Genomic DNA, 17523 nt, shown 5'->3' on the forward strand with positions numbered 1-17523 from the left:
TTATTTGAAAGCCATCAACATTTTTAAACAAAAACACTAACATTCCTCTATTCATTTAACATTTCTCTTCCTCACAGAGTTTTTATACTTTCTGTCTAGTGTCAGATCAATAGTATTAATGTGAAATTGAGTTTATGGTTTGACAAAGATACCAAGCTCATTGTGCTAGACCAAGTCATGTTATTCCATTCATGTTCATGATTTCGTAGAAACAAAGAATAGTCTGTGTTGGAAGCAAACTTGAAGATTTTTGGCTTTAGCATTTCTCTTCCTCGCAAAATTTATTATACTTTCTGTCTAGTGTCAGATCAATAGTATTAATGTGAAATTGAGTTTATGGTTTGACAAAGATACCAAGCTCATTATGCTAGAACAAGTCATGTTATTCCATTCATGTTCATGATTTCGTAGAAACAAAGAATAGTCTGTGTTGGAAGCAAACTTGAAGATTTTTGGTTCATTGCCATGGGCGTGGACACCTTCCACTAGACCAAGTTGCTCAGACCCCCATCAACCCTGGCCTTAAAAACTTCCAAAGATGGGGCATGCCCAGCTTCCCTGGGCAACCTATGCCAGTTGACCTCCACAGTAGGAATTTCTTCCTTAATCTGTCTAAACTGATGCCCTTTCAGTTTGAAGCCATTCCCCCTTGTCCTGTCTCTACATGCTTTTGTATAGAGTCCCTCTTCATCTTTCTTGTAGGCTCCCTTCAGGTAGTGGAAGGCCACAATTAGGCCACCCTAAAGCCTTCTCTTTTCCAGGCTGAGCTATTCCAGTTCTGTTCACATTTGCTCTTCTAAGAGGTGCTCCATGCCTCTAATCATCGTGGCCTCCTCTGTATTCACTCCAATGAATCCATGTCCTTGTTGTGCCAGGGACCCCAGAGCAGGATGTAGCATTCCAGGTGTGGTCCCATGAGAGCAGAGCAGAGGAGCAGGTTTTATGCATTACTGTTTACTCTGGTCTTTTTGAAACAAACACCAACAAAGAGGCAACTGGAAAAATCAGCAAATATTTTAGCATATTACTGTTTTGTTTGTTGTTTTGTTGCTTTTTTTTAATGCCAAATGCTCCAATTAAACAACCTTGTGGAAACAACCTCATAGAAGTAACATCTCCTCCCACATATCTCTTGAAAAATTAAAGGATTTTTTTCCTTCCATTCTGACATGGATTTAGGTCCTGAAACAAACATTGTCATTAATTCAACAGATGTTTGTAATATTTCAATGTCTTGGGCAATCTGATTTGAATAGTTTGCTAAGTATTTCATATTTCCCCCAAATACTAATGAATATATCCAAGAATGTTCTGAATCTAAACAAGCACTTTCACGTGTTCCTACCAATGCTTTAGTCATGATAGCAGTTTCATTATTAATAATGTAATATTTATAATGTAGTATTAATGTATATGTAATAATGTTGATTACAGGAAGCCCAAAAAGTCAGCTTTTTCTTCATTTTCCATAAATCTTCCATAAAGCATGACTGTAGTTCATAATCGGCTTTGCATCCATACAAAAATACATAAACACTCCACAACACAAAGCACAATAGCGGCTGTTATAGCAAGATCTTTCCATAATTACCTTTATCTTGGCATGAAAACATGTTTTTAAAACCAAAATCAGAATTAGAAGAAGTTCTTCAGGAATGAATTTTCTCCTAAGGTTAGCTAGGAAAGCAGGTCTCCTCCCCTAGTTGCTGCTTACAACATGAATAAATGCTGCAGGGAACAGGTAGCGGCTGTCATTCTGCTACATCATTCTGTAAGAGCAGCACAAGGCTGTGGCTGCAATTCTTTGAATGTCTGGGTAAGCACAATTCTCCATGTATTATTCATGTCCACGGGAAGTTCAGGTTCATGCTTAGCACTCTCTGCCTTCTCTTCTTGCTGCATGCGATACATGGAACTGGGCATCCACATCAATATCAAAGAAGGTATTTAGGTTGACCTAATTTTTAATTTTATAATATTATAATTTTTATTTAAAAGTTACAGAGTGAATTAAAATCAGGCACTGGAGATCTTTTTTACGAAAATCCCTCATTGAAAATATTTGCATGAAGAATTTAAATTAAATTGTAGCTTACACGTTGAATATATTAAATGCCAGTTTTTATATTTTATCTTTTTTTTTTCTTTCAAAGTCTTGGGTTTTGCACCTTGGGTAATCTCAATATCATGTAGTCTGGAAACTAACTGAAAAACATAACAATTTCTGCTCTCAAAAATTAAAATTTTCATATATATACGTCTCTCTACATTGCTTTACAAATTCTATCCACTGTAAATTATTCAAATTTCATGTGCTTTAAAATCCACAAATAATGTAATGTTATATGACACAAATTGAATCAGGAAAAGTTCTCTTAGAGTGATTTTGTGCTGTGATTATATCATTTGTGATAAGACTTGCCTACCAATTTATAAAACAAAACATTTTTTTCATGTCAAAATATTATGAGTGTAAGAGATGTCAGTAGTAATAGAACACACCATTTTTCAATCAGTAAATATATTTAAAGTGTATTCAGCATTACAAAACCATGTTTATTACATAAAAATATGAAATGTATAAACAAATAAATAAATCAGTTTTGAGGTATTTTGTGTGTTGTACAACATATTTACATTTTTAAAAGCCATGAATGTTATATGAGATAATCAAAACTCAGAAAACAAAAAATAAACACCACATTTCCTTGGAAGATTTGTATCTACTTCTGTTCCACTCAACAACCAGTTTCCTAAAGGATTGTTTTTAATATATGACAGAGAGGTGCTATATAAAAATTATATTATATTCACTATCCATAAAAGCTTCTTTTAAAGTTCAGAACAATCTTAGTCGTAAAAAGATTTCAATCAGACATTATCAATCAAGTTTTTACCAAAACCTTTAGGCAGAGAGGAGATATAAATTATCTGTATTCTTTGCACTTTATATTAGGTTGCCCAATGAGCATCTTCTAAGTAAATGTACATGAGTGGGGCATTAAAAACTTTTGAACAACTGAATGAAAAATATTTTTAATAGCTAAATATCTTCTTCATGTATCCCGATCACAGTCAAAATGTTTCTTCTCTTGATTACTTGGAACTTCATTAAATCCTCTGAATTCTCTTTGTGAAAGTGAGAGTTTATCTACAAAATTAAATTGAGCATATTTTTTGTGCAAAGATTTTTTTTGCATTTCAGCATAAATCATAGTCAAAATGTTTCTCCTCATGATTACTTGGAACTTCATTAAATCCTCTGAATTCTCTTTGTCTTCTTAGCTGAAAGTGAGAGTTTATCTACAAAATTACATTGAGCATATTTTTTGTGCAAAGATTTTTTTTGCATTTCAGCATAATAATTTGAATATAGAAGAATAAATATATTGGAAAAAAATCATAAGTTTTCAGAAGCAGTTGAGATTTTGCAAAACTTGCCCTTCTTACGCCTGTGTCTATTTCTCCTAAAATAGAGTGGGGATACTCTTTATGCACCTGTTCCAAAATACCAGTGGTTAAGGCAAACCAACATAGTGGCAATTGTCACAAAGAAGGCTGAAAAATATTCAAAGTTTTAAAATCTTCTATACAGTTTTGCTACATTGAAGTAAGAGGGTCTGCCATAATTAATTTGATAAGCTATATTCCCTCCCAACTCTGAAGTTTCAAGAGTAGTATCAAAACTTGCAAAATACTGTAATATTGTACACAAAAATGTCAAAATTAAATTAAATTTCATGTTTCAAAATATGAAAACCCTAGTAAGCTACCTTAATTCTGGCATATAAAACTATTTAAGCAATGATTTATAAATTGTATTTATATATCGTATTTTATCTTTAATTTTTGATAGAAAATATATTTAAATGCTAAAGTTTTAATAGATAGTTTCATCATAAGCTGATTTCAACATGAACAGTACTCAGAAATTCATCTCTTCTTCTTCATCCATTTAACACCACTCAGACACATTAACCGGAAGCTAATAGTAATTGTCCACGGCATGTCAAAACAGATAAAATTAAACTTCTTCTTTTTAAAATCAAAAGGTAGCATCTCAGGACTGTGTTTAAATGAATGGCAGTAGAGCTGCCTCTGCCCATGAGATAACAGAGTACCTTGTGAAAGTGTCTGCCCTGATTTGCTCTGACTGTGAGACATTGAGCAATTTAAGAAAGCTGCTAAACAACAGCCTTTCTACTTTGAAAGTCCACCATTGCAGAAAGTTGAGGAAAAATGGAGGAGAAAAAAAAAGTAAAGATTAGCTGTCAGGTGTATTAAAACAGTTATTTACTGGAACAAATTAGGAATTCTGCTTCCATGGTCATTAAATGTTAGTTTAATGTAAAAATACGCCTGCAGACAATGTGTGACTTATTAAAAGACATAAAATATATTGAATACACCATTTTTTTAAGCATTTCAGCCCAGTTTTTATGATTCATCAAATTTCAGCCTCAACATATCACCCAGAGTCTTCCCACTATGAAATACCCAAAAGCAGCACAATAAAAAAGAAGTATTTTTCTGCTATATACATCAGGGTTCAGACACTTCTTTTGAAACAGGTTTTTAACTAGATTAACTAGTCAGCCTGAAGGCACACCTAACATTCATCCTTGGCTGCATCTGTACAACCTGGTCTACAGCACATCCTAAATATGAGAAATTATACAATCAGAATGTTTAAGGATCTGTTATTAATTTTCAAAAACTGGAAAATAATAAAGCTATATTATTATTCTAATTCTAAGAGTGCCAAGCACCTAGCATGAGAACCAGGCCCATACAAAAACACTCCTGAGACCCCTAAAAATAGGTATCAGGATAGGCATTCTCACTGCAATATTAAGGTGATGAGTTTGTGAATCCACGTCAAAGGAAAAGCTTTTGCGTGAGAAACATAGACTTAAAATCTTATAAATCAATATTAACATCTCTCCATACAAACATAAAATATTTAAAACTGTATTTGTAATATGCCCCTTTTTGAAGACAAGGAGATTAAGCTGATAACAAGGTTCAACATTCAAGCTGATCACTGTGAAAATCTTAGTGATATATTGAATAAGCTTTTATTTTTAGACTTAAGTCCAGCTCAAAATTTGCATTTGTGCAATGGTTGATTTAAGTTTAAATATTCCATTTGCAGTGAGACAATATAAACACTACAGGCTAGATATTTTTCTTGGTTTCATGTAGAGTCCATCTGGACTTACAGTATATTCATCTAGAATCACAGTAAATTAAACAAGAATTTGGTTTTGTAATAAATACTCTTTAAAACTATACTCTGATATCTCAGAAGCTATTTTGCATGAGGTTTACATCACATTTTTATGAAGGTGACTTGTGGCTAGCTTTGGAAAAGACTGTCAAGGGAAGTGGAGAAATCATCCTTTGAAATGTGCAAAAAACGTGAACGTGGCGTGTGGGGACAGGGTTTAGTGGGGAGCTCGGATTTCATGATCTCAGAGGTATTTTACAACTTATTGATTCTGTGATTCAAATTCTGTCATGAGAGTGATTTAGAAATATCTTTTTGTATCAAGATAACCTCAAATATTCTACCACTTACATTGCATGGTTTCTAATGAATGGACTTAATAGAAGTTGATCTTTAAGAAATTTTTGTTGTTGTTTGGTGAAAAACCTTTGCTTTTTCAAGAATAGATCTATCTGGATGCATTTCAATATGAAACAAAGAAATAAAATGCAGCAGAACATAAAAATTTAAGAGGGGAAAATATGCTTATGGTACTGCTCCTTTCTTTACAATGAGCAAAGTCAACCTTGAAAAATAAAAATACTTCATTAGGCAAAAGAAGCATTCATATGTTAAATAAAGGCTCTGTGATTCTTTAAACTATGCATCTTAATTGAAATGTGTGTGTCTATGAGTGAGAATAAAGTATGTAAATATTTATACATGCCTGCATACATTTATGTAAATATCCCCCACTGGAACTAGGTGCTGTTATTATTGATATTATTATTTATATTATTAAGGAGGCAGTCCATTTTCTGACTCTCAATTATTCAGCATTTTTAAGTGAGTCACACACAGTGTGTTAACTTGATATGAACAACTTCATCTAAATTTGGAATCTTCCTGCTTTTCATATGTTTCTCTTTCCTGTATTTCTTCTTTCATATGCTGAAGATTTCTATTCTAAATTCTCATTTGGGAAAAAAAAAAGTCAAAACATAGTCAAATTATAAAATAAATACATTGATTATATCCTTCAGAATCTACATAATGCATATAAATGCAAGTAGGTGCTGGATGCTCAAGTAACTGAGTAAGGTCAATAGAGATTTCTATATGTTCATTTTAAAGGTATAATTGGCATCTTAAATAAAGACTGTATAATAAGAGGTGTGAGTAACTGTGACAGCTTATCCTATCCTGTGTTTAGTACACATTTTCATATGTATTCACATGTGATTTCAGTTAGGTGTGCTTTCTTAAGATGCTTTATTATGTATTTTTATTGCATTGCTCTATCACATATGCCTCTTATAGTGCTTTTTCTTTGTTTTGAAGACAATTCAGTTTTATGGGTTCTGTTTTGTTCATCCTTTCTTTCAGTTGTCCTTCTTTTCATGATTATATTAGTAGAATTCTGCCATACTTTGATTTTGGTTTTGTTCATTCTAGTCACCAAAAATATTTTGTCTCTCCAAATTTGTTCCTTTGTCTTACCTGTTATTTTTCAGGGATGACTGGGCAGCCTTTGCACAGTTTATCTGCTTTGCAGTCTGTCTGCTGCTCTTTTGTGCTGTTTGGCATGTGCTGTTTGCTCACACTGCTCAGGATAAGAGGTGAAAATATCCTTGATCAACTGATCCTTCAAGATTGCTAAAGGGCAACAGATCTTCAGCTGAAAAAAAAAAAAAGCTGCCACCACAAAATGCTGTTGTACTGAAATATCTAGTATTTTATGAGTATTTTACAAAGTTCGAGGACTTCCAAACCCATTGGTTCGCTAACACTGTCCAGAGTTTGCCCCCTATTATGACAGAGAAGGCCTTGTATCTGTGACCCAACAAAAGTAAAAATGTTAGTTCATTTTCATGTTTGAATCTTCAGGGCTACCTTTTCTCTGCATGAGCATCTTACCAAGCACCATGACAGATTTCCGTATAATTAAGGTATTTGAGCACTTTTTAAAAAAGCTAAAATCAAATCTGTTGACAGCTCCTTCCTCTTACACCTGCTCCTCTACTACTGAATCATCTTTGTGCTCATCAGAAATATATTATTTCCACTGTAGTTCATATCTTTTTATGCCTTGATTTGGAATGCCTCGTCTTCCAAATTTTTTTTTATTTTAATTGATTCCTTTCTTTTACCAAAAGATACTTTTTCTTTTCCTGAACTTTAGGAGATAATAAGAATTCTTTTGCGGGTTAACCTAACTACATTGCTTCTAACATATAATTCAGTGATACACAAATGTCTGTGAGTATTTTCAAGGTACTCTTCTAGATATTTCTAAATGTAAAAGAACAAGCCCATTATCAGTTGAATAATTAGTTGGTTTATGATCCTCTGTCCCATATAACAGAGCCCACAGCCACAAAGAATACCACACAGTTTAGGAAGAGAAAATATTTTCTATATGCACAGAGAATCTCTTTCAAAAACAGAAGTCAGAAGCCTGAATCAGAGAGAAGAAGGTAACTGAGTCATGATAATAATAATTTTAAAAAAAAAGGTAAATAAAAACTTAATGTGGAAAAAAAATCACTTTATATAATTAAGGAATTTTTACTGACATTTTGGGTGTCAGATGGATGCACAAGCTCTAACATGACCTCATATAGAAAGAGAAGTAGGTGAATCAACCAGTAAACCCAGGCTAAGGGGCAAGTATAATCAAACAAACCCATGTAAATCATTTACTCAGGAGGGAATACTGACAGTTCTTCTGCATGGTAACATTAATAATCACATCTATTAGGGATCTCTAAGTCTGTACAAATGCCATTCATCTTTACTTCATCTTCTGCAAAATTCTTGTTCTTTAAAATTTTAGCTTTCATCATATAATAAAGTATACAAAATACAGAGAAAAATTTTATCAATTCTTGTAGCCTTAACTGATAATACTTACTAAGAAAATGAAAAAAATAAAATTAATCAAAACAAATAAGAATTTAATTAGATAATAAATAGAATTGGTTAATAAAATAAATTAAAGAAAATTTATAAAATAATGTACAACTGGGAAGAAGTGGAAGAATGCAAATTACCTGTACTTAATAAGACTAGGACAAAATGCTTAAAAAAAAAAATAGAGACATCAGGCTAAATTACCAGGCTAAAACTGAAGTATATTAGGAAAGCTGAAGTAAAGTTATTCAGGAACAGTTAAATAGAGGAGATTTTTGCCACCAAATGCTGAACCAGCAGAATTTGTCTTTCATTGCTGCCATCTCTCCCAACAAACATGAAAATCTTGTCTTGTCTAAAATCTAATGTCAGTTTTTTGTGCCATCTGATGGAGTGTCTGCCTTCACAAGGTCTGCTGCTCTGAGCTCAGCTCTGCATGTACACTGCCTTGGGAACAGGGACCTGGTGCTTTCAGAAACTCCTGCTCTGTAAAGAGCAGCCAGGTGGACAGGTTGGGGTCACAGCCATAAAGGCTTCCAGATTTCCAGAGCAGCTGGTGCTCTGCACTACCTGGCATCCACAGTTACAGAAAACATCTGAGCAGACTCAGGAGAACACAATTGCACAGATTCTTTGCTACAATATGATCTTTTTTGTAAAATCCACATTAAAAGTTATGATTTGAGCCAGACAGGTAGGAGAACTTTTGACCCTTTGAGAATGTGGTAACAAAATGTCCCGGGAGGAGACTGGCAAATGATTTTTCCAATCCTGTACCGTAGCTACACTGTTCTTCCTATTGGTAGTCCCTCCTTGTTGTCTGTCCAAGGTATTGCTGCAATCTTTTCAGATACAAACATCTATTACAGAGAGATATTTTCTTAAATTGCATGCATATTACACAAATATGGACATAAACGCCAGTATTGAATCAAATTAAATGTGCCAAACATAATTCCTCAAGTGGTAGTGTTCCCTTCCATAGGAATTCATGAAGTGTGCTCTTCCGATCTTGGTAGTGTTCCCTTCCATAGGAATTCATGAAGTGTTTTTTAAATTCTGTTAGAGGAAAAAAGGACAAACTATTAAATCTGAATAATTTTAACCATTAAGCAATGATACATGTATCAGAATTTTTAGAAAACTATTCACACAACAGTTTATAATTTTACTTTATAGCTTTCAAAAACTGTTGCGCTCTCACTTATAACCTTTTACCTGCAAAATGCTAAAAATCAAAACCCGAAAAGTTTCCTTTAATTTCTGTTATAGTTCCATGTCAACAGAATTAATTAGGACCTCACTTATCAACAAGAATCTTTTTGGTTGTAACACAGTTCTCAGACAAAACCGTAAAAGTATATGATACAAATTTTAAAAAACAAGGGTTTTTAGAAATTTCACTGATGTCAACATCTGTGCATGTTTGGGAACAAGGGGGGGAGTTAAAAGCATATAACCATAAAAGAGACATCATTTGTATATATATAACTATTTCATTTGATGCAGAAATATTTTAAAGTTCTCAGCAAAAATTCTTCATTTTTGGAATCATAGTAAGCAAACTTTCATTATGTCTGTAACAAGCCATAACCTCTGAAACTCAAAATCTGTAATGAAAATGTTCCTGCACATTTGTGGAAACTCCATGGCTTCCAAAAGTTTTGACAAATTGCAATCTGCTATTTTAAAAAATCTGTATAATATCCAAAAACACAACCTTCTTTCATTTGACTGTGCATGACCATACACAGATCTCAGAGTCCTCAGATGCATTTTTAGTAATTCAGCCTAGGAATCTGTAGGAGCTCCTGTGAGTCTCCCATTTAGCCCGTGCACACACATCCAGCATACAAATATAAAGTTAACAAACTCAATGGACTTTAGATCCCATTTCAAATGAAAAAGCCTAAAGATATCAGAAACCTTCTCAAAACTGAAGCATTTAATGTGTCAAAAATATCTTTAAGGAAAAGATGAACACTTTGTTCATGTTCTGTAGGAGAAAAATACTGGTAATAGGAATTTCCAGTTTAGATTTCCAGTTAAAACTCTCTGTACATCACACCATTAGCAAAATTTGGAATTCTGTTTGATGCTAGCAAGTACAACTTTCTGAGAGAAGTAGTAGGAAAATGAGAATTGTAGTTTGACAGTACACATCAAAAAATTCTTCAAAGAAAACACAGCAATATGTTCTGCAACACATTTCTCTTTTTAATCAACACATAACCCTACAGATATCTTAACAAAAAGAAATACTTAGTAAAATACATATGATATTGTATGAGTTTGTATAAATGGAGTAACAGTTTTTACATGCATATGATCAAAGGAAAAATTAAATTATTTTCCTTCAGTCCAGAACATAATACTTGTATGTTTTTATTTTTAAAATAATTAATTGTTAAGAAATATATAAGTAAAATTCAAAAATGTGATTTCCTAATGTATATTCGACCATTTTTGATAGCTGTTTTTACATGCAAAGCATCTACACATAGTTCTCATGTTATCTTATTTTATATTTTATGCTATGTTGTTACATTATGTTATGTTTGTTAGGTTATGTTATGCTATGTGTGCTATGCTTGTGCAATGTAATGTTTCATCCTGAAAGCTGATCTTCTACATTTTTTTTTAATAGCAGTCTTTAAAAGTTTTGAAATTTGGATTACGATGTCCTATCTCTTACAATGTTGCTCCTGCAATATTCCACCAGAAGTAAAGCTTCTCAAGACTTTATTTGAAAAGGATACTTTATTAAAACTAAAGTTGTTTCAAAACAAATTTTAAGAGGGCAGGGGAATATTTGGGTAAAAGGAAAAAATATTCTTGAGCATGCAGCTCTTTGGTTATGAGTATGTTTATTTGGAAACATTGAAAAGCAAGGGTTTGAGGGGGTTGGGGTTTTTTATTTGTTTTGATGTTTGTTTCTTTTTTTTTTGCAGGGGGGAAGGGTGTTCTGGCTATTATGAGGGATATGGAGCATTCATATTCATGCTCAGATCCTTCAGTGTCAAAGTACTTTTTTATCAACCTCCTATTTCAGACCTATTTTATCAACCACCTAGATTTCAGTATTTATCTATTTTCAGATTAGTGTTTCCCACTGAATAGCTACTCGGTATATTTAATAAATGGCACAGGGTCTCTTGTTTCATTTTTTTGTTATTAATTATGTCATGCCTTATTTCCTTATAAGATTTTTTACATTATGGTCATCGATAGTCACTCTTTCAAATCCTCCTGACAAGAAAAATAATGTTCCACAGGGTTAACGTAGATTAAAATGTCCATTGTAGAGGATCCATGTGAGACTGAGAGATAAACTTTTCTTGCTCAGTAAACAACACCTGGGACCACGTTCTGTAACAATGCAAATAATTAGGAAATTGCATGAACAGCTTTTATTCTCCTCCAGAAGAGAAATGAAAAGAAACTATTAGCTCTGGGAAAGGAGCTCAATTCTTTGTAACATGCCAAGACAAAAGGCTATTAAAGAAAACATAATGATCACATTTTTAAAACAACAGAGTAATTTCTAAATATAAAAGAGTTCCATCCCTAAGCATTAAACTATCTAAAAGTCTGAACCAGATTCTGTACATGCTAAATACTAATTGCAAGGTAGGAGTTTAAGGGAAACTGAAAATCATGGAATACAAAATATCAATAATTGCTGTTGCCTCATATCAACCCAAATATCTTTAGCTATGGCTGCAATGAATTCTCTGGTATCAGATCGATTTTCTGTACTCCTCAGTATTAGAGAAAATAATTTTTATGGCAAAATCCTTTTTGGGCACTATAAAAATGTAAAGAATATAATATTTCAAATATAAATTGGAACTTGATATAGAAACAGCAACAAGAGCTTAATTTGGTACAATAAAATATCAGCTTAATTCTTAATTTAAATAAAAAGGAAAAAAAAAAAGAAACATATATATGCAGTACCCTAAAGAAAATAACGAAGAGCAGTGAGCCACATGAATGTATTTTGATCCATGACATCAATAACATTAGTCTAGACACAAGACAATAAATGACTAAATATTTTATTCTATGTAATCTAACAACTTCAGGCCTGGAAACCTGCAGAGACATGAATTTGCAGTAAAGAGGAAATACCTCTCATGATTTTTTTTAATTTATGCCATTATTTTTTTGGGGGTAGCTTCAATATGGTCTGCCCAGGAAGTCTTTCCTGGAAAATATCTACATTCTCTGTGCTTCAACATAAGCTTGGTGAGACATGTTATGTTCTTAGTGTCAACCTTATGACATAGTTCCTTGAGAAATCTAGTCCATGACAGCACAATATGGCTTATGAGGATATCAGGAAGTAAATGTAAAGGTATTATAGAGCATTACCAATGCTAAAGGGTGATTATTTTGAAGCTCAGGATAAGCTACATTTCTAGCTGTCTTTCTTACTTTCCCAGACTTCTAATTTGAAAGATATGTTTCAGTCACTCCTTGCAAAAGCAGATTTTGAAGCAGCCCTGGGAGAGAGAAAAAGTGCTGGAGCATTTATTACAGTCTGTCCAAGAAATAACAGGGTTAATAATGTTTGATAAGCCTACGCAATGTAAACAGTGAAAAGAACTGATGCATTTTTAAAGGGATTGTCAGTCTCACTCGAGGCAGGGGCAATAGTCACCCAGCGAACTCCATCAGTAAGCAGTGTCATTAATAATGATTCATGGATATGGATATTCACAACAGCTGTGTCCTCACCTTTAAGTACCTCATACAATATTTAGGAAGTGCTGGGAGATATTGCAGCAGGGAAGCAACTAAATTGCTAGAAGGCAATGCTGGTTTAAATTGTTTAATGTTCCTCCTCAAAACGGGTGTACCGATTTTTCAGAGTAAATGTCCCTTCCTCTGTCTCTCTCCAATAAACCTGTAGCAAGCAAAATGAGCAACATGCTAATCAACTAGTCAGTAAAACCTTAAAATGCGGTGATGTGTTGGCATCAACACGAATATATATCATCAGCTTATGAATAAGTTGTCTGTTACCAATCGTCCTTCCTCCATTAACATAGAAAAGAAACATATGGAACAGTTTCCCTGGAACACCTTGAATTTTAAAATTCAGAAGTACATACTTAATGTTCCTTTTTTTTTTTTTACTCTGAGCTGTTGTAGTTCAAAAGCATGAATTTGTTGTTTTCATAAAATAAGATATATTTCACAATCACACTCAGAAAAAAAATTGTCTAACTACAATCTAATTATTCTTGAAAACAGGACAAATTACTAGTAAAGTATTCTTTTGGTCTATTTCTCCTCATCTTTAGGAATATGAAAAATGGGCCCTAAAATTACAAACTAAAACTTCTTAAATGTTAACACTATTGCCTAGATTGCAATGTTCAAAAGAACTTAGTGAATTTTTGGAAGGAATCACCATAAGGTGAGTCCATGCACAGTTCCTGGACCCTTCCTAATTTCCTGAATGACTGCACTTTGGCCCCAGAACTTGTTCATGGATGGCATGCAGGTGATCAAAACCACAAAAAAATTACAAGTCCTTAATTTTTGCAGCAATTCAGGACCATCTTCAAGCCAAGGTCTGATTCAATTTACCAGTATGTATCTCAGAAGGTATCCTAAGCACACTACTGCTGCTTCAACACCTTCTCAAATTGTGTTCTTCTTCTGCTGGTCCTCAATGTAGCAGAACTGACAAACTTTTGCACTGTCATTGTTGGCTTTGCATTAACAGTGCATGGCTGTCACAGACAGAGTGGGAGCTTCAGATGAAACTGATTAAAGAAATCCTCCCATTGAGTGTCAAGGTGCAGGAAAGACCCCCTTTTCTTCCTAAACCCTTCCTCAGGATCACCTGGATGTGGCTGGATCCAATCCTAGGCCCAGACTTAGTCAACAGTTTAAATCTAAAGGATTCTACAGATATAACTGAACCTTTATACAATCCTGTTCTACAGGATTAAGCATGGCAAAACAAATCTATTTTACAAATATAATAAATAATTTATTCAAATTTATTAAAATAATTACAATTATTAGCTAAAATAACTTAATCATAATTAGTCACTATACAATACATATATTTGTACCTACTAGTACACCAACATCTATTTTGAAGCAATTATATTAAAGCAATTATAGTGACACAAATATAGTAAAGCTAGCAAAACAATTATTAAGCAGAGATTGATAATGCTGTGGGCAAATTTCTTTCTCTCAGCTTCAAGGAGTAACACTGAGGGGCATCCCCACTCAAAGGAAGGATCTTTACACACCTTAGGGGGACATGCTAGAAGTTCTCACTGTGCAAAAGTGGGACTGGACTCTTATACTATAAAGTGATTGTCAGTCATATGCATTTCTTAGATTATGTGCTGTCAGGTTTACTCAGAAACACATACTTTGCGCTGAAAAAGGTGTCAGCAGCTCTTTGATTCATTCTGACTCTCCCCTCTCAATCGGCCTGCGCACCCTTGCTGCTGCCAGGCTCAGTCAGGGAGCATCTGTCTTGCATGTCCTCCTGGTGGGTCTGATAGTTGGTCAAGCTTGTCTCAGCATTCTTCAGCATTAAAGACCTCTTTGCTCGATCTTATCACTGATCAGTAGATCTTCCCTGCTCTAGCAAGCAGCAGATCCTCCTTGTTCCAGCCATGACTGATAACTTGCAAAAAGTGTGATGACACACTCTTAAGGTTAAGGAACAAGATTAATTTCAAGCTGCTGTATGTCTGCTTAGGTAGAGCATCTTGCTACAATAATGTGGCATTAATGATGTGCAGCAACAGCAGGGCGACTACTGTGGTTCTTTCATCCTGGCTTAAGCCTCTTGCACCAGAGCCAATCCAGCAACAAAAGCTGAGTCACTTGAAGTGATGACTGGAAAGGCTCCTCTGTGGGCCACAATAATTACAGAAGTAACCCTGCCAGCTATCCTACCTCTAACCCAGGTTTCATGTCTTTAAATGACATTCTGCACCAGTACCTGGAACATTGATTCTGATAATGCTGGTTAAGGCCAGGGGCATTATTGACAAGTGATTCCACTCTCCCCAGCTTCCAGTTGTGTAAGAGCGTGGAATGACAGCACCAAATCAGAACATGCTGTTTAACAGCTGGTACCTCATAGATGTACATATCTGATGATGCCACTTGGTCTCTCAATAACTATTATTCATGTCTATTCAAGCACTCACTGTCTTTCCACCTCATTCTTTTGCCATTTTCATACAGGTATAAACAATTCTTACAGTCAGTATGAAAACTTTGATACAGAGAAAACAAAGATAGAAGTGGCTGCTCTTAAGAAACAAAACAGTCTTCTAGGAAACCCAATTAGACTGCTTGTCATGGATCAGTCTTCCTACACCGTGCTTTGTTTATTGGATCCATGGAAAACTAAGGTAAGTGGTATAAACAATACTAGTTGTTACAGCATCTATTTCATTTTGATCCATAAAATATTATAAATATTATAATATTTTATTTAAACATATTATAAAAATATTATAATAATAATAATATTATAAAACATTGCAACCTATATTTTATTTTCCTAGCAAATTCGATTTTTTACAAAAGATCTGTTGGGAGTCTAAAATGTAGTACTCATAAAGATGCAAACACTTGTAAAAACACATATCTGTGAAGCTCAGATTTCAGCTAATAGCATTTTCTGAGAGAGGAAAACACAAAAATAACCAAAATATACTTAAATAGCCAAATAAAATCCATAACTCTCCCTTTCACTTTCCTGAAATTTTGTTCAATATCACAGAATCACAGAAACACAGAATAATTGAGTCTTGAAAAGACCTTTGGAGATTGTTCAGTTCAAGAGCTCTTCCGAAACAAGGTCAAATACAGCATGTTGCTCAGTATTTTGTTCAGTCAGTTTTTGAGTATTTCCAAAGATGGAGCCTCCACAACTTCTCTAGAAACCTATTCCAGTATTTAAACATACTTACACTGAAAGAGAAAAAGGTTTTATTCTCTTTGGTTTATGTGAAAATTCCTATATTTCCATATTACTAAATAAATATTTTTGGATTCAAATTATGTTACTCATTTTCATTTGTGACATACTTGGACGTTCAAATTTCCACTCACAGAAATGAAAGAAAAATGCATTGCCACCAATATTTTTCATAATTGTTTTTAATTGGATTGCTAACCTACAGAGTAACCAAGGGTAGGAATTTGTCCTTTGGCATAGGATTTTTGTTACTTTTGAGGAAAAGATCGGTGAAATAAAGTAGTTCTTTAATCACACTTCTTATTAGTTTTGACTCAAAAGCGGACAACAAGCAGTTGGCTAATTCAATGCCATGAGACAGAGTGAACACACACCCTGTGCTGAAGACAGCCAGCTGGCACAATCAGGTGCTCCAAGCATGTTTCCAGTTTATGAAGTGGAACATTTAACATATTGGTTCAAAACACCTATCCTCTTGCCAATCATGTGAAAACAAAATTAGCTATGGTCAATTTAGCTATGTGCAGAACATAACCAGCCACCTTATTTAGTGCTATTTCTTTGTCCCCAAGAGTGTATACATTCCATGCCTGTTGAATTATCAAAGGGAAAACACATTTCATGACTACTTTATTGGAAGGCAGAAAACAATCTACATGCTTTGAAATTGGACCACCTCAAATTCAGGATAGAAAAACTATAAGAAGGTCTTGGCATGTAAACCTAACATTTAAAATGTTAAAGCTCATTGTCAGCAAGTTGTAAATTTCTTTTTCTGGTCTGTTTAAATATTTTGTCTCTTGAAGATATCTTGTTTAATAGTGCAGAAATTAGCTTCGTTTAAATAAATGGTCAAAAGCATTAAGAGTGGTTAGATATCTAAGTCCTATTGAAGGTCCTAATTTACTTATAAGAAATTACTTGAGAATTTACTTGAATAAATCACAGAATGTTTGTGGTTGGAAGGAATCTCTGGAGACCATCTAGTCCAACCCTCCCTGCTAAAGCACATTCTCCTGAAGCAGGTTGCACAGGATCACATCCAGGCATGTTTTGAATATATCCAGAGAAAAGGACTCCACAAGCTCTCTGAGCAGCCTCTTCCAATGATCTGGTATGCTCAAAGTAAATAATTTTCTCACATTCATATGGAACTTCCTGTGTGTCATTTTTTTGCCTATTGGTCTGTCACTGGACACCACGAAAAAGAGTCTGGCCGTATCATCTTGACACCCATCTTCCAGATGTTTCACAGAATCACAGAATATTCTGAATTGGAAGAGACCTCCAAGGATCATCAAGTCCAAGTCTCAAACCCACAAATCCTTGTCATTATCAGCACCATGTTCCAACCACCTGAGCTCATCTCAGGGTCCGCTCTGTGCCTATAGATAAGGTCACATCACAGTCATCCCTTCTCTAA

This window comes from Passer montanus, unplaced genomic scaffold, assembly GCF_014805655.1.
Source record: "Passer montanus isolate IOZ18808 unplaced genomic scaffold, ASM1480565v1 scaffold24, whole genome shotgun sequence".
Taxonomy (NCBI): Eukaryota; Metazoa; Chordata; class Aves; order Passeriformes; family Passeridae; genus Passer; species Passer montanus.